The sequence below is a fragment of the Hypanus sabinus genome, chromosome 10, assembly GCF_030144855.1.
Source record: "Hypanus sabinus isolate sHypSab1 chromosome 10, sHypSab1.hap1, whole genome shotgun sequence".
Lineage (NCBI taxonomy): Eukaryota > Metazoa > Chordata > Chondrichthyes > Myliobatiformes > Dasyatidae > Hypanus > Hypanus sabinus.
In genome coordinates, this window is record NC_082715.1 from 2,593,400 (window position 1) to 2,607,148 (window position 13,749).

General features: G+C 41.5%; 1 protein-coding gene across 1 annotated transcript in view; it reads right to left on the bottom strand.

The window, feature by feature from the left end:
- Positions 1 to 13,749, bottom strand: part of LOC132400430 (PC3-like endoprotease variant B) — a 1,805,907-nt gene that overhangs the window by 441,056 nt on the left and 1,351,102 nt on the right. The gene's annotated exons all lie outside the window — the stretch shown is intronic.

The window sequence follows — 13,749 nt, forward strand, 5'->3', positions numbered from 1 at the left end:
GTTCCACATTGTCAGTGATTTAGATAATGGAATTGATGGTTTGTGGCAAAGTTTGTGGATGATACGAAGATAGGTGGAGGGGTAGGTAGTGTTGAGGAAGCAATGTGATTGCAGCAGGACTTAGACAAATTGAAAGAATCAGCAAAAAATGGGGAGAAAATTCAAACATCACTGGTTATGAGTCCTCATGCAAGAAGTTTATCTTACAGGTTGAGTTTGTGGTAAAGAATGCAAATGCAATGTTGGCATTTATTTCAAGGGTAATAGAATATGAAAACAAGGAGATGATGATGAGGCTTTATTAGACACTAGTCAGGCTGTACTTGAAGTATTGTCAACAGTTTTATACCCCATATCTAAGAAAGGATATATTGTCATTGGAGAGAGTCCAGAGGAGGCTCACAGGGATGATTCCAGCAATGAAGAGGTTAACATACGAGGAGCATTTGGAACCTGTGGGCCTGTATTCATTGAAAGTTAGAAGAATTATGAGGTTCTCTTTGAAACCTACTGAATGTTGAATGGACTCAATAAGGTGGATGTGGAGAAGATGTTTCCTATGGTGGGGGTATCCAGAACCAGAGGGCATGGCCTCAAAATTGAAGAGGTGACCATTTTGAACTGAAGTAAGGAGGATATTTTTTAGCCAGAGTAGTGAATCTGTGGAATGCTCTGCTCTGCCACAGACTGTGATGGAGACCAAGTCTGCGGGTATATTTAAGACAGAAGTTGATCATTTCCTGTATAGGAATAATTTAGGAATCTAGGAATAATGGTGCAAAGTTCCTTGACGGTGGAATCTCATGTGGATAGGGTGGTGAAGAAAGCTTTTGGTATGCTGGCCTTTATAAATCAGAGCATTGAGTATAGGAGTTGGGATGTAATGTTAAAATTGTACAAGGCATTGGTAAGGCCAAATTTGGAGTATTGTGTACAGTTCTGGTCACCGAATTATAGGAAAGATATCAACAAAATAGAGAGAGTACAGAGAAGATTTACCAGAATGTTACCTGGGTTTCAGTACCTAAGTTACAGGGAAGGTTTGAACAAGTTAGGTCTTTATTCTTTGGAGTGTAGAAGGTTGAGGGCGGACTTGATAGTGGTATTTAAAATAATGAGGGAGATAGATCATGTTGATGTGGATAGGCTTCTTCCATTGAGAGTAGGGGAGATTCAAACAAGAGGACATGATTTGAGAGTTAGGGGGCAAAAGTTTAAGGGTAACACGAGGGGGAATTTCTTTACTCAGAGAGTGGTAGCTGTGTGGAACGAGCTTCCAGTAGAAGTGGTAGAGGTAGGTTCGGTATTGTCATTTAAAGTAAAATTGGATAGGTATATGGACAGGAAAGGAACGGAGGCTTATGGGCTGAGTGCAGGTCAGTGGGACTAGGTGAGTGTAAGCGTTGGCATGGACTAGAAGGTCCGAGATGGCCTGTTTCCGTGCTGTAATTGTTATATGGTTATATGATTATAATTGGTCAAGGCATCAAAGCATATGGTGATAAGGAAGGTGTATGGGGTTGAGTGGGATTTGGGATCAGCAATGATGGAATGCTGGAGCAGAATCGATGGGCTGAATAGCCAAATTCTGCCTCTATGTCCTTTGGTCTATGTTCTTACAACATAGGAGCTGAATTAGGCCATTTGGCCCATCCAGTCTTCTCTGCCTTCCATACATGGCACCCCACCACCAGGTTCGAGAACAGCTGCTACCCCTCAGCCAATAGGCTCTCAAACAAAAGGAATAGCTCAACTCATTTATGGGCTCTGTTATTTTGTTACTCGGACTCCCATACTGTGAAAGAACTGGATGGGTTAGAGTATTTCATTCTAGTTATTTATTGCTCTTTATTTATATCTGCATTTTCAGTTTGTTTACAGTTGTTTCCTGATGTTTACAGATTACAATTACTGTTCTATAAATTTGTGAAGTATACCCACAGAAACAGAACCCCAGAGTTGTATGACGAGTCCCCTTTTCATAACTTGATTCCAGAGATGAGGGTTTTATACCATGAGGAGAGATTGAGTTGCCTGGGTCTGTACTCGCTGGAATTCAGAAGAAGGAGAGGAGATCTTATAGAAATATAAAATTATGAAGCAGATAGACAAGATAGAGGTAGGATTGCGGAAAAACTTTTTCACTCAGAGAGTGGTGGATATGTGGAATGCTCTGCCCCAGAAGGCAGTGGAGGCCAAGTCTCTGGATGCATTCAAGAGAGAGAGTTAGATAGAGCTCTTATAGATAGCGGGGTCAAGGGATATGGGGAGAGGGCAGGAACGGGGTACTGATTGTGTATGATCAGCCATGATCACAGTGAATGGCAGTGCTGGCTAGAAGGGCCAAATGGCCTACTCCTGCACCTACTGTCTATTGTCTATTGATTGTTTATTCCACTGGTAGGTGAGATAGGAATATGGGAAATGGTGTCAAAATTCGGGGGAGTAGATTTAGGACAGAGATGAGGAGGAACTGCTTTTACCAAAGCGTAGTGAAACTGTGGAATTCTCTGCCCAATGAAGCAATGGAGGGTTCCTCAGTAAATATACTTAAGAAAAGTTTGTATAGATTTTTACATAGTCAGATAATTAATTGGATCAGTCCATGATTGAATGGTGGAGCAGACTCGATGGGCCAAATGGTCTACTTCTGCTCCTTATGGTCTAATTAAGGGTTGTGGGGAAAAGGCAGGTAGCTGGAGATGAGTCCATGGCCAGATCAGCCATGACTTTTTGAAAGGGAGAGCAGGATTGACGAGCCAGATGGCCTACTCTTGCTCCTATTTCCTATGTTCTTAAATTGTGAAAAACTATGCATAAATAAAGACTGATCAAGCAGTTTTGGATTTGGAGGCATAGAACACTACAGCACAGAAACAGGCCTCTTAGCCAGTCTAGTCTGTGCCAGATCTTTCAAATCGCATTGACCAGCTCCTGGACCATATCCCTACTTTTCATGTACCTAACCAAATTTCTCTTAAATGTTGAAATTGAACCCACATCCACTGCTACTTTTACTGGCAGAATTCCACGCTCATTCCACACTCTTACACCCTCTGAGTGAAGAAGCTCCCCCTCATGTTCTCCTTAAACATTTCATCCTTCATCTTTAACCCATCACCTCTAGTTCTAGTTACAGACCACTCATTTACAGAGTGGTCTGTGCATCTTTTTTCCAAGTGGAAATTGAAATAAAAACTACAGCTGGTATGTTTCCCAAAATACCCTCAGTGACTCAAAATACATGCAGCAGAAAGTACTTTTTAAACATTCCTCAAAAAGGTATATGCTCACACTATGCCACTTGTCTAACAAGCATATGAATGGCTGTTTGACAAATTTGCAACCATGTTGTCTATTCAATATGTGAGCCTTATATTGGATGAAAGGCAGGTCAGCGAGGTCCTTAACTGTGGGTGGCAATGCTTACAATGTTATCAATAGAAATCTAAATGCTACTTTAATAAAGTACTATTGCCATGCACAACTCCCCTGTCATCCCCAGCTCTTGCAGACATCAAGTAGGTACCTATCAGCTTCCAATAACAGATCTAGATTTACATAGGTCGAAAGATCTGCCACACGTGAAGCATCTGTGACTGTGCTACAGATTAAGTATCTCTATTTCATCTGGCTGCATACAGCATCTGTGTTTGAGTCTGCTGTATGTTCGACATCTTACTTCAGAAAGACAATTACCTGCACCTTCATAACTGCATGTTGACGCTCCTTTTTATAAAGATACTGCCATGCAGAGACAAAGAATTGGCTCCACATTGATATGCTTATTTAGACTGCTACTCCATAGAAAGTTGAATATTACAAAAACTGTACATAATTGCCAAAGAGAATTTATAAACACGTGTACATTTTACACCATACCCCTAGATTGAAAATAGATCACTTTTAGAACAAGCAACAGAGAGCACTAAAGCACATTACAGGTACAGGCTGTGTGGTCTTTTAACCTTCTCTAAGATGAATCTAACCCTTCCCTCCTACACAGCCTTTATTTTTCTAACATCCATGTGTATATCTAATAATCTCTTAAATATCCCTAATGCAGCTGCCTCTACCATCACTATTGGTAGCACGTTCCTCGCATCCACTACTCTCTAAGTAAAGAATTTACCTGCCTATACTTTCCTGCAATAACCTTAAAATGATGTCCCCTCATATTAGACATTTCCAGCCTGGGGAAAAGTCTCTGCATGTCTACTCAGTCTATGCCTCTTATCATCTTGTACATCTCTAGCAAATTACCTCTCATTTCTCCAATGATTTTTCTGTGATCAAATGTTGATTTACAAGGATGTTGCCGGGATTGGGGAGCATGCCTTACGAGAATAGGCTGAGTGTACTTGGCCTTTTCTCCTTGGAGCGACGGAGGATGAGAGGTGACCTGATAAAGGTGTACAAGATGATGAGAGGCATTGATCGTGTAGATAGTCAGAGGCTTTTCCCCAGGGCTGAGAGGGCATAGTTTTAAGATGCCTGGAAGTAGGTACATGGGAGATGTCAGAGGTATGGTATGGGGGGGGGGGGAGGCTACTGCACAGGACGGAAAGAGGCTGCAAACAGTTGTAAATCTAGTCAGCTCCATCTTGGGTACTAGCTTACAAAGTACCCAAGACAACTTCAGGGAGCGGTGTCTCAGAAAGGCAGCATCCAATTTTAAGGACCTCCAGCACCGAGGACATGCCCTTTTCTCATTTTACCATCAGGTAGGAGGTACAAAATCCTGAAGGCACAGATTCACTGATTGAGAAACAGCTTCTTCCCCTCTGCCATCCAATTCTTAAATGGACATTGAATGTTAGACACTACCTCACTTTTTAAAATATACAGTATTTCTGTTCTTCCACATTTTTTATCTATTAAATGCACATATACTGTAATTGATTGATTGATTTATTATTATTTTTATTTTATTTATTTTTTTCTCCTAGATTATGAATTACATTGAACTGCTGCTACTAAATTGACAAATTTCACGTCACATACCAGTGATAATAAACCTGATTCTGAAGTTTTGCGCACAGAGTGGTGTACTCTGCTGGTGATGGGGTTAGAGGCAGATACAACAGAGTCTTTTGAGAGCCTCTTCGATGGCTACATGAAGCTTAGAAACACAGAAGGCTATGCGGTAGGGAAATTCTAGGCAGATTTCAGAGCAGGTTACATGGTTGGCACAACATTGTGGGCCAAAGGGCCTGTAATGAGCTGTAGATGTCTATGTTTCTATGGATGATATCCGTAACTGCATGTAAAATAAAAATTTCACCTGAATTTTAAGAGAGTTTTCCAATTGCTGGTTGTAGATTATAATACACTCAGGAGAGGGGTGGCAATTGAGGGTATAGTCACCTGAGAATGCAGGGTGAGCTCAAGCAGTATCCTTGGCCAGTGACCCCCACCATTCAGGCCATGATCATTTCTCACTACCACCATCTGTTATGTATAGTTTTTGTAAATTTCTGTTGCTTTTCTTTTTTCTGCAAATGCCTGCAAGAAAATGAATCTCAAGGTAGCATATGGTAAGATAAATACTTTGATAATAGATTTCCTTTGATTTTGACAAATTGTGTTGGAGATGCTGTAGTGACCTTCAGTAAGCACCATTACTAATTGAGAGATAGCAATGAACAAACTTCTGCATTTGTGCAATTAATTCAAATACTTTTAAATATCTAAGTTTTCAAGATACAAATATAAATTGATATTCAATTAACATATTCCAAACCAACCTTGTTAGCATAATTAATTATGTTGTGCTTATTAGTATATTAGTTTCATGAACTAATTTCTATCCTTTGTGTTTGCTTTTCTGTTGATAGTTGAAATAGTTTGGAAATAATGATTATATTTACATATTAAAAAATAGAGAAGGATAATCTGTGTTTGTTAATTTAGTCAATTATAGCTTTACAACGGATATATTTGGTCACAATAGATTAAAGACTAACATCTGGCAATGTTGGGAAGCCCATTCATACCAGGTTCCTGCGTTTTGTCTATTGCAGGGGTCTTGGTGTTTCCTCTGCCACACTGTGCATCTCCACCTCCTCGCTGGTGTGTTTATTGGGGAATGAGAACACGGTGGCAGTAAAAGAATGGTGGCAATTGATTCTTTTCTAATTTTTTGCTAAATTTGCATCTGCAGGTTCAGAATGAACTACCGTTTCAAGGGCCTTTGTGCTTAGTTGCCTAAAAGCATGTCTACAAAATGGTATTTTTATTCCTCATGTAATTATGAGCCTGAAGACCTACACTCAACAATTCAGGAATAGTGCCCATGAATGGTCTGGCAAAATCCATGTGAATCCTCTGCCAATCAATGCAGGCCATTCCCAGGGATGGAGAAGCACTGCTCTTGGCATCTTCTGGACATGTGGGCATCCCGAACAGTGTACAGCAAGCTGTTTGATTTGCTGATCTATCCCAGGCCATCAGGCAAAGCTTTGACCATACTGAGATGAGTGGCATGTAGCTCCTCCAACACTTCGCCATCAGCATGGATGGTGCAACAAATGTCAATTCACACAAAAGGCAACCTCTGTCAAGGGCAAGCTCATCCCAGCACTGGCAAAAATGGAGGAACCGGAGTTTCTGCTGTACATTCCAGCCATTTCAGGTTCCAGTGCAGACCTGAGACACTGTGAGGTCTTTTCGGGTTTTCCTTTGGATCATCTCTGTTATAATAGGGAGACTTTTGATTTGTGTTAGGAGGAATACTTCAAGAGGAGTGTCCTCTTTTGTAAGTTTTTCAGGTGTTACCTTTTCCAAGGGTAATCCATTGGATAATTCATCAGCATTTCTATGATTAGATATCCTCTGAATTGTAATTTTATCTTCAAAGAAACAGAGCCCCTTTCTGCATTCATATTGCTGCTGTTAGTGGAACACCCTTCTGTGGATTGGAAATGGACCCGAGTGGTTGATGAACAGTAAAGAGGGTAAACTGTCTCCCATGCAGGTACTGGTTGAAATGTTTTAACATAAAACCGGACTCAAGGCCTCTCTTCTAACCTGTGCACATTTTTTTCTGCAGCAGTAAGAAAATGTGATGTAAAAGCTATGGGGTGTAGCTTATGACATGACTACAACAATACCATAAATTGAGGCATCGCAGGCAAGCTTGAATGGACAATATGGTTTATAATGTGTGAGTACAGTGTATGACATCACCATTTCCATTGCCTTTGGAAAGACAACACACACTGCTTTGTCTATTGCCATTTCTTCCTGATCCGAAGTTCAGCAGATGGAGCACAGTAGCCAGCTTTGGCAGGAACCTGTTACATTAATTGATAAATTGAAAAAGGATGGCAACTGTGACACGTTGCATCATCCAGAGCCTTTTCATTGACTCTATTACAGTGGATGGATCTCTAATCAAGTTGTAGTTGTCTAGGCTAATCACTCCCTCACAATGCTAGCCCTCCTGTTTTTACCACGTACAAGCCCAATGTTGGTTGTTGTGTTTTCCTGTTACAAATGTCATTTCCACAGGAATTATTTTTTCTCACATTTAGGTTCTTTGTTGGATAGCTACAGGCTGCGGTTCAGTAGCTTTGAAATAACATTCAAACTCATTTTGTGAAATGACTGAAACAGCTGAGCCGGTGTCCAATTCCATTTTAATTAATTTGATGTTGACTTCTTATGTAAGCCATATTGTGCACCTATTGCTAATTTTCAGATTGTAAATCATGAGGCTACTAGTCCTGTGTCACTCTTATCATTATGAGGTTTTTCATCAACAGAATGCAAATTGCTGCTCTTTATAAAACTGCAACCTGACTTTTTATCTTTTTTTCTTCCAAGTGCAGTCCATTTATTTTTGTCTGCCCTACATCCTCTTTAATGTGTCCTACTTTGTTGCAGTTTCTGTAAGTTTTGCCTTAAAACCTGCAATGGTCTGGTGTTTGCGAGCCCCTGCCACAACAGTAACACGATTTGTTTAGTCAGGCTGGTTTCTGTTTAGACATTGCAATTTTGTTCATGCTCACTCTCAATCCTGTCGGCTACTCAACTGTGTCTTTGCCTGCGGTTTCCATTGATACAGTGATTTTAACTGCTCTTTTAAATGTGAGTTGTGCTTCAGTTAGGACCCATTTTTGAATGCTTTCTTGTGAGATTCCACAAACTGAACAATCTCTCAGTGCATCAAAAATTAAAATTTGAGAGCACAAAGCTTCTATGTGCCTGTCAGAATAAAACGTAAAGATAACAAGTACAGGGAAGCTTGGTTTTCAAAAGATATTGAGGCCCTGGTTAAGAGAGAAAAGGAGGTGCATAGCAGGTATAGGCAAGTAGGAACAAATAAGGTTCTTATGAAGTACAAGAAATGGAAGAGAACATTTAAGAAAGAAATCAGGAGGGGTAAAAGAAGATGTGAGGTTGCACTAGCAGACAAGGTGAATGAGAATCCTAAGGGATCCTACCGATAGTTTAAGAGAAAAAGGATTGCAAGGTACAAAATTGATCCTCTGAAGGACCAGAATGGTAAACTATGCATGGAGCCGAAAGAGATGGGAGAGATCTCAAATGCATTTATTGCCTCTTTACTTTCTCAGAAGATGGATGAAGTGACTATAGAAGCGAGGCAAAGTGGTATTAAGTTCAAGGTCCCTGTACAGATTACAGAGGAGGAGGCATTTGCTACCTGGAGGCAAATCCCCAGGGCCTAAAAGGTGTTCCCTTGAACCCTTCAGGATGCAAATGCAGAAATTGCCAGGGCCCTAGCAGAGATATGTAAAACATTCTTAATGATAGAAGGATCAGAGGATTGGAGGATAGCCAACTGTGTCCCATTGTTTAAAAAAGGCTCTAAAGAAAAACCAGGAAATTATAGGCTGCAGAGTCTGACATCTGTTGTGTCTGTGCACAATACATATATATTAAATAAAAGTGTGCACATGGGAAATGGCTTTAACTGGTATATTCACATTGCAGCGAGAGAGAGAGAGAGAGAGAGAGAGCAATGTGCATGTACAGACAACAACAATACATAGTGTTAAGGAGGTGGGGAATCATTGCTCTGAAAGAAATAGATCTGTATGTTACACTGCCTCCCCTTTAAATTAATGCAACATAAAACTGTATAGGTACAAAACATTCAGTTTCCATTTCATAAACCCTCATTCCAAATAAACATGCTTTCATATTTACCGTCCATAACTAGCTTCACAGTTCTAAAGATCCAGTCTTTTGGGCAGCACTCTCTTTCAGTGTAGTGCCTCCGGGCCTGTGGAGTAGCATTAGGTTTGGTAGGCGTCGTCTAAGACAACGTTCTCTGTTTCCATATGACAGTGACATGATCATCACTGAGAGGCAAGTCCAGTGGGTGTATTGTGTCTGTCTTGTTGGATGCAATCAACTCAGGTGTGTTCTTCAGTTGAGCTTCCAGTATCAGGTCCATTTGATACCTGCATGTCTGATCTCCAACATCCTCTGTGTACATCAGTATTTAATTTCTTGCAGCTAGCCTACAGGGTGTCCATTTGTCTTCTCGGTAATCATGCACTAGGAATTCCAGTCTCGAAGATCCTTGCCACCTCAGTTGGCAATTGACTGAACTGTTTATCCTGCACTAACCTCTGTAGATCTGGTTTCAGGAGGTCTATGCGAGATCTCAGATTCCAGTCATGAACTGCATTGCAGGTGGTTAATTTGTCATCGCATGATCAGAGTTCCAATGCACTAAAAGGAAGTTGTCCACCTTACGCTGTGGAGAAGCAGCTGGTTGTGGACTACAGGAGGAATGGAGATGGGCTAACCCCTACTGACATCAATGGATCTGGGATTGAGGGTAAACAGCTTTAAGTTCTTCAGCATCCACATCACTGAGGAACTCACGTGGTCTGTACACACCAGCGGTGTAGTGAAAAAGGCACAACAGCACCTCATTCACCTCAAATGGTTGAAGAAGTTTGGTATGGACCCCCAAATCCTAAGAACTTTCTACAGGAGCACAATTGAGAGCTTCCTGACTGGCTGCATTCTGACCATTATAGCTGAAATATTACATCTTGGCTCCTAAATTCAATTCCACAATTGATAAAGGTCAATACACCGTACACCTTCTTAACCACAGAGTCAACCCGCGCAGCAACTTTGAGCGTCCTATGGACTCGGACCCCAAGATCCCTCTGATCCTCCACACTGCCAAGAGTCTTACCGTTAACTCTGTCATCATACTTAACCTACTAAAATGAACCACTTCACACTTATCTGGGTTGAACTCCATCTACCACTTCTCAGCCTAATTTTGTATCCTGTCAATGTCCCGCTGTAACCTCTGACAGACCTCCACACTATCCACAACACCCTCAACCTTTGTGTCATCAGCAAACTTACTAACCCATCCCTCCACTTCCTCATTCAGGTCACTTATAAAAATCACGAGGAGTAAGGGTCCCAGAACAGATCTCTGAGGCACTCCACTGGTCACTGACCTCCATGCAGAATATGACCCATCTACAATCACTCTTTGCCTTCTGTGGGCAAGCCAGTTCTGGATCCACAAAGCAACGTCCTCTTGGATCCCATGCCTCCTTACTTTCTCAATAAGCCTTGCATTAAATCTCCATCTGGACGTGCAATGTGCAAACAAAGAAATTTATAATAATTTATAATAAATAGACCAGTCAATGTAACATAGAACTATGCTCAAATCAGCGTTAGTTAATCAGTCTGATGGCCTGGTGGAAGAATCTGTCCCGGAGCCTGTTGTTCCTGGTTTTTATGCTTCCGGTACCATTTCCCAGATGGTAGCAGCTGGAATAGATTGTGGTTAGGGTGACTTGGGTCCCCAATGATCCTTCAGACTGTCTTCTCACACCCGTCTTTGTAAATGTCCTGAATCATGGGAAGTTCATAACTACAGATGCACTGGGCTGTCCACACCACTCTCTGCAGAGTCCTGCGATTAAGGGAAGTACAGTAAGTGGAGTACTGTGCTCAGTTCTGGTCACCTCACTACAGGAAGGATGTGGAAGTCATAGAAAGGGTGCAGAGGAAATTTACAAGGATGTTGCCTGGATTGGGGAGCATGCCTTATGAGAATAGGTTGAGTGAACTTGGCCTTTTCTCCTTGGAGTGACGGAGGATGAGAGGTGACCTGATAGAGGTGTATAAGATGATGAGAGGCATTGATCATGTGGATAGTCAGAGGCTTTTTCCCAGGGCTGAAATGGTTGCCACAAGAGGACACAGGTTTAAAGTACTGGGGAGTAGGTACAGAGGAGATGTCAGTGGTAGGTTTTTTGCTCAGAGAGTGGAGAATGTGTGGAATGGGCTGCCGGCAATGGTGGTGGAGGTGGTTACGATAGGGTCTTTTAAGAGTCTTTTAGATAGGTACATGGAGCTTAGTAAAATGGAGGGCTATGGGTAAGCCTAGTAATTTCTAAGGTAGGGACATGTTTGGCACAACTTTCTGGCCCGAAGGGCCTGTATTGTGCTGTAGGTTTTCTATGTTTCTATATTACATAAAGATTTTTACTCCTCATGTACGTGAAGGATGTAAGAAATAAAGTCAGTTCAATTCAAATTCAAATGTCCTACTTGTCCTTTGCTTTAATGGATTTCTTCAAGGTTTGGATAAACCTTTCAGTTAATCTTTTCGTTGCTGGTTGCTGAGGAGCTGACTTAAAATGTCTGATGGTATTTTTGTTCATGAACAATCGGAATTCTTCTGACATGTATTGTGGTCCGTTGTCACTCACTATTTGTTTTGGTAAGCCATTTATTGGAGTGGACAGTCCTCAGAATGGAGACGGTCTTTGCTGAGGTGGTTGACTTCATTGGTATAACTCCGGCCACTTCAAATGAGCATCCACAGAAAACAGAAATGTGGACTTGATGAATGGCTCAGCAAGGTCAATGTGTACACTTTGCCTTGATGCTGACAGCCAAATGCACAGGGGGAGCAGTGCTTGTAGGGGTGCATTTTCAACTTCTTGGCATCTCAAACAGCTTTTGGCCAAGTCTTCAATCTGTTTATCTGTTCCTGGCCACCACATGTAGCTCCAGGCGAGACTCTTCATAATGACTGTACTAAAATGCCCTTCATGCAGATCTTCTAACACTCTGGTGCGCAGTTTAGAGAGAACTGAAGAAGAAAAGTCTTCATACTGTAATGCAGCAGAACTGTTCCACACCGCATTGGTGGACCATTTGTCGGTTACAAATTCAGAAATAGAAAAGAAAGTAAGGAATGACCCAACATTGTCAAAGGTCTATGATATCAGCATACAAGGATGGCCAGCTCATGGTAACCCTATGTTTCTAGAGTTCTCAGTGAGATGAGACCACTGTTGGTATGTCAAAAAATGCTGATGTGTGGACCTCGGATTGTGGTTCTCAATATGCCATCTCATACCGGTCTGACGGGCAGCGATGGGTCATAATGGGTGAGCAGTTATCGGATGTTATTAGTCTTTCTGTTTGCTAGAATGCTCTTTCACATCTTTCTGACCATTCCCACTTTGCTCTTGTCTGTAACAGTGCATTCAATGGGTGCAGCACTGTAGTAATGTTTGAGAGAAATCAGTGGTAGTAGTTTACAAGGCCCAAATATGACCTGAGTTGTGAAATGTTTTCTGGCTCGGGTGACTGCAGCACTGCTTCACTCTTCTCTCGTGACTTGAGTAGCCATTGCTTGTCAATGGCACATTCACAATATGAGATTTCATTCTAGAAAAACTCACATTTCTCTCTCTTTGCACACAGACCATAATCACTCACCCTGGTAAGCACTTTACCAAGTTTCTGGAGGTGTCTGTCATTTTTTCCAGTCACAATGATGTCATCAAGGTAACACTGTGATTCTGGGATATCTTGGAGCTCTTGGCCCATTGCTCTTTGCCAAACTGCTGGAGCTGATACGATGGCAAAGTTGAGACGATTCTACTGGAAGAGTCCCCTGTGACTGTCGATTGTGAGGAACTTCCTGCTTGAATCCTCAATCTCCATCAAGTAATTCACACAGATGTGTTTCCCTGGGAGACCCAACATCTGGCATGAAGAATACATAACTGCCATTTAAACCATACTAAGTAGTAAGGAAAAAGGGCTCTCCCTAGTTAGGACATGGGTTGCCAAAATATTCCTACATCGTATCCCTTCATCTATCTTCATGGTAAGATCCTAGAAAAACTCCATATGATTGGTTCGACATGACCAACCATGCACAAAGCCATGCTGATTATTTGTAATTAGTCCACGTCTATCCAAATACTTATATAGCTGATCCATTAGAATACCTTCCAATAACTTACCCACAACTGAACGGACATCTGAGTATCAGTGAAAGACGCACTGAATTTAAAGTGAAAATAATATGGCGATGGCTTAATTCGGGAATGTTGTTGAATTAGATAGCACTAATAACCATATAACCATATAACAATCACAGCACAGAAACAGGCCATCTCGGCCCTCCTAGTCCGTGCTGAACTCTTAATCTCACCTAGTCCCACCTACCCGCACTCAACCCATAACCCTCCATTCCTTTCCTGTCCATATACCTATCCAATTTTACCTTAAGTGACACAACTGAACTGGCCTCTACTACTTCTACAGGAAGCTCATTCCACACAGCTATCACTCTCTGAGTAAAGAAATACCCCCTCGTGTTTCCCTTAAACTTCTGCCCCCTAACTCTCAAATCATGTCCTCTCATTTGAATGAAGGTGGAAAGTCGTATAATCAAGAGGGCTGAACTATATTGCAACATGAACTACA